At 51.2% G+C, this 5119-nt stretch overlaps 1 long non-coding RNA gene across 1 annotated transcript in view; it reads left to right on the top strand.

The window, feature by feature from the left end:
- Positions 1-4038: 4038 nt before the first annotated feature.
- LOC109319784 overlaps positions 4039-5119 on the top strand; it is a 2140-nt gene continuing 1059 nt past the window's right edge. Inside the window, exon 1 of the long non-coding RNA XR_002103626.1 lies at positions 4039-4286. This is a non-coding gene — a long non-coding RNA (uncharacterized LOC109319784). The remainder of the gene's footprint in view (positions 4287-5119) is intronic.

Genomic DNA, 5119 nt, shown 5'->3' with positions numbered 1-5119 from the left:
ATGGGACTCACGATGGCCTCATCCTCCTTGCCTACTACTGTGTCGGTGCCCATGCCAGTGCTAGTGCCCGCAGCTATGGCTGCACCCATGCCCATGCCCTCTACCTGGGGCAAGAACTGGACCAAGGAGGAGACTCACAGCTTTGTGGCACTGTTGGGCGAGGTGCAGCACTAGTCTAAGCAGGACAGGCACTCAGATGCCCACATGTATGAGGCACTGTCAAGCCAGATGCCGAACTTCAGGCACAACCTGTTGGTGCAGCAGTGCCACATAAAAATCAAGGTTATGCAGGCACAGTGGGTTGCCAAGACCACCTGCAGTTATTACCAGAGGAGGGCCCTTCAGGGGTCCAGCTCCCTGTTGTGCTGAGCTCCCTGTCTGCAGTTTCCACCAGCAGCTCAGAGCCCTGGCCAGTACCTGCCTCGCCAGCTCCACAGCCCCAGGGGCAGCCACAAGGTGCAGCTGGCCATGACACCGCTGGCCTCCAGCAGCATTGGTTTCTGCCTGCGGGGGGGTGGGGAGTCCTGGCTGGGTGCCTGCACATGACACCCCACCATCAGAGGACACTGGCTGGAGTCACATGCCATCACCAATACCCAGGCCTCAGTGGGGCCACCAGCTGTGCCAGCCCTGGCCATGGGGTAAGGTCCATACTGAGGAGAGGGCCCTCCCCACCCTGGCCCCTGCTCCCTCCTCCCCACCCAGCCCTCCCACATGCCCCTAGCCCTGGGTTCCACCCCCACCCCCCCACCACAGCACACAGGGAGGCAGGAGACAGTGTCAAACTTTCAGCAGCCCATGTCCCTAAAGCTAGGCAGGCATGGGCCTCTCAGGCTGAGGAACATGTCAATGCTGGCAGCAATGTTTTCTTTGGCTGCGGGGTGGGGGCAGGGACACGTAATACAGCCACAGGTAGCCCTCCAGGTGGCAGTAGAGGTTGCAGGGCAGCCTGGACCTGCCCTTTGTGCTGTTGTAGCTCAGGGTCCGGTACCAGGTCTGCAGGTGCACCAAGGCCATCATGGCAATCAGCAGCAGCAGGGCCTAGTGGGTCAGGCACCCCTTGTTCCATGCAAACAGCTCCTCACACAGTGCCCACAATGTGCAACAGAGGCATGCTCAGGGCTTAGTGCTGGTGCACTAGGGGGCTGGCCCTGGGCCACCTCCCTGGAGAGGCCCCCTGTGAGGAGGGTCGGGGCATGGGCATCTCCTCATCATAGTCATTCTGGAGTTGTATGTGTCTCCCTTCCTTCCCCTCCATCCCAGGAGCCCAGGTACCATGGGCTGGGCAGCAGCACAAGAGAGCAGCTGGCCTGAAGCTGGGGGGGTGGGGGGCAGGGGGGGAAGCAGATTCTGGAGCCGTGGTAGCAGGTGCTTCCAGGAGCTTGGCTAGTCCTGCCTTGGTAAGAGGGTAGGGGAGGCAGGCTGCCTGTGGCCAGCACCCACCAGCCCTCTGGCCCCAGGGGAATGAGCCGGGTTGGGGGGCTAGGCTGGTGGCCACCTGGCCACCCCAATGCACTATGGTCCCTGAGGACCCATGCACACCTGACTCCTGATTTGAGGCTGTGCAGCGTATGGCCCCTGGTATTTTATCAGAAAAGTTGCAAACTCTCTCACAAACAGCTTTTGTCTTGTGGCTCTACAGGCCCCAAAGCTGCACATTGGGGAGAGGTTATCCTAGGCAGCTGGGATACAGTCTCAGAGTTGTGACCGCCCACAGCTGGGGCACTGCAGATGTGGCAGCTCTCTCAAAGGCAGACACAGGACTGCACCTTTTTCCTGGAGCAGCTGGTGGTGAGGTCACAGGAGTGGCTGGAGGAATCACGGGCCTGGGTGGGGTAGAGGATGTTCCCCATGAGGATGCACAGGACTGGTGCAAGGAGGTATAGGATCAGGAGTTCTGGGCAGAGGTCCTGGCCTTAGAGCACAAGCAGATCCAGCTGCTGCAGGAGCAGAACGCCCTCCTAGGCCAGGCAGTGTAGGCCATGGATAATGACTGCTAGGTGCTGGACTCCATTCTGGCCCCAGTGGTCATACTCATGGCACCTGATCCCCACAACCTAGCCCTGCCTGCCCCCTAGCAGCTGCTTGCCAACCTGCAGCAAGCCCTCACCTGGGCCTGGAAGGAGGTCATGTGCTGCCTCCAGCAGCCAGGAGCCCCTGCCCTGAGTCTGGCACCCCACCTCCCCCTGCCTGGGCCCAGCCCTGCCCGGCATGTGCTGCAATTGGTGTGGGGACACACCAAACTGAAAGTAAAGCGCTATTGCCTGCCCCCACCCCAGGTCTGTAAGAACCCTAAATGTCTACAGACCAATTTTAAACACCTAGTCTGCAATATTCTATAACCTTTCAAGATTTACATCCACAACTTTCAGATCATATGCATTGTGGGTAGCAGCATAAGTACATATTGCTTTATGATCTTGGCTTCTTCTGAAACTTTATCAACCATCTGCAAAAAATAAAATAACAAGAACATCTGAATTTTTATCAGTGACCTGGAAGATAGGATGGGGTACACCCTCAGCACATTTGCAGATGACACCAAGCCACGGGGAGTAGTAGATGCACTGGAGGGTAGGGGTGGTATTCAGAAAAACAAATTGGAGGATTGGACTAAAAGAAAGCTCATGAAGTTTAATAAGGACAAACGTGAAGTCCTGTACTTAGAACAGAAAAATCCCATGCACCAGTACAGGCTAGGGGCCAACTGGCTAAGTAGAAGCTCTTCAGAAAAGGACTCAGGGCAGGGGCAGTGCCAGCCCCTCCCCAATGGAGAGAGTGCACTGCAGGCAAGAGCCGTGCAGGCTTAGCTGCATGGGGTGGGCAGCAGCAGCCTGGGGGGAGGGGTGACACTGGAAAGGGTGACTACATGGGGGAGGGATAGGCAAATTTGGGGGGGGGGGATCTAGAGCCACCCCTAACCTCCCCCTAGCACCATCCCTGACCTGGGGTAACAGTGAACAATAAGCTGAATATGAGCCAGCAGAGTGTACACTTGTGAAGAAAGCTAATGGCATACTGGGCTGCATTAGTAAGTGTTGCCAGCAAATTGGGGGAAATTATTCTTCCCCTCTATTCAGCACTGGTGAGGCCATATCTGGAGTACTATGTCCAGTTTTGGGTCGCCCACTACAAAAAGGATGTAGACAAATTGGAGAGAGTCTAGCAGAGGGCAACAAAAATTATTAGGAGGCTGGGGCACAAGACTTCTGAGTAGGGACCCAGGAAGCACCAGTCACCAAGCCAGGGGAGCATGCCCCCCTCTCCCCCTGCAGCATGCTCCCTGGCGGACCCGGAAGTGGACCGGAAGTGCTTCTGGTCCATTTCTGGGTCTGCTACTGAGTGCACTGGGGAGCCCCCCACACTCTTGTGGGATGCTCTACCCGCCCCAGCATCTCAGCCTTCACAAGCTGCCTGGTACCTAATGGTATGTAGAAAAAACATTTAAAGCTGTGTCTCTCTCCGAATCTTTCCAAATCTCTCCGAATTCATTCGGAGGGTTCTGATTCGATTTGGAGAGATTAAAAGGTCCTCTGGTTCAATTTGGGGATTTGGCCACCAGATCAGGCCGAATCTCCACTGAATTGAATCAGGGACTGAAGGTTTGCACAGCCATAGTGAGAGGCCACCAAAATGGGTTTGTCAAGAATAAATCTTGTCAAACCCATCTGATTTAATTCTTTGGCAGGTTGAGTGGCCTTAGTGGATAGCTGGAATAGTAGATGTGATCCATCCTAACTTCAGTAAATCTTTAGACACTGTCCCACATGACGTTCAGATAATCAAGTTAAGAAAACACTGTCTGCATAAGAGAATGCAGCTGGTTTGAAAAATTGCTCTGTGGTTAATTCCTACATTGGGAGAGTATTTCCAAGTGGAGAAAGAGGTGTTAATGTCTAGAAAATCTGGCATTTGTAGGTTATTTCCTTCTGAGGCATACATAAGTAAAACTACAAGACAAAAAGATTGGACAATATTACAGGATCCCCTGAGGTCTCCTGTGGCAAACCTTTATGGGCAGGGGTATAACATTTAGTAATCCGTGAAGAATGGCACGCACATACCGCACTTATATAGATGAGTGAAATTGCCACCATGAATTTATTTTTTGCAAGACACAAGGCTGCTTGCATTTGAGCCTTGTAACTGATGCTCCCTTTCTCTTTTACAGGTTTGGGCAAAACTGCACCTGATCCCACAGCCACCATCAGTTATGAGGGTGTAGAAGTTCCTTTGGGGAATGGAATGTCAACAGGAATTAATGATACTTGTCTTCTGTATAATGAGTATCCTTTACTGTTTGACTTCAGCCAGAGAGCATGCATCTTTTATAGGGAAGAGGCTTTGTACAATTACTTGGGAGGAATCTTAAAATATCATCCTGCTAAAAAAAACCAAAACCCCAAAACATTTGGTGAGTAAAAATTGTTAAGGATAGCACTTGTATAGTACTTCCAAAACTCTTTGCATATGTTAATTTGTATTCTACAATACCTTTGAAGAAAGGCGCACTGATGTCTGCATTGGAACCAGAGATAGACCCCTGGTGTCTGTACTCCCAGATCCGGGGTTTGACCCCTCCTTCCTAAATGAGCAAAAACTAAACTAACAGTTTTCAAGGTAGGTCCAAAACTCAAGTGAGTTGTCTTTCTATTAATGGAGTTGTCTCGTGGGGAACAGAGAGGAAGTTTATTCATGGATTGTTAATACAGCTACTTTCTTAGTTTGTTTAGCAAAACAATACAAATTAATTTTTATTTAGGTCAGCAATTGTGCTATTTCTCACATGTCTTTGAATCATCTACAGTGTACTTAATGAGAACATTAAGTCCATTTTCTCTGATATAGGAGTCTTTGAAGTAAGTTTTATAGCATCATATATTGAAAACAGGCAAGGTAGACTTAATAGCATAATACCTCCACAGCCTAGACAGTTGTTGTCCCTTCTGACACCAACAGTGATAACAGGATTTTTTTTCCAATGTTAGCCCCCTTGTGAGGCTAGTAAATAGCTTCTGTTCTTACAGATGGAGAGAGCGAGATTGCTTAAATGACTTTATGTTATGATTATTAACAATCCCTGATGCCCAAGTCCAAACTCAGACCACGCTGCTTTGTC

The sequence above is a fragment of the Crocodylus porosus genome, unplaced genomic scaffold, assembly GCF_001723895.1.
Source record: "Crocodylus porosus isolate Cpor-Errol unplaced genomic scaffold, CroPor_comp1, whole genome shotgun sequence".
In the NCBI taxonomy this organism is placed as follows: domain Eukaryota; kingdom Metazoa; phylum Chordata; order Crocodylia; family Crocodylidae; genus Crocodylus; species Crocodylus porosus.
Note: the sequence above shows the minus strand (reverse complement) of the source record. Positions and strands in the feature narration are given on the sequence as shown.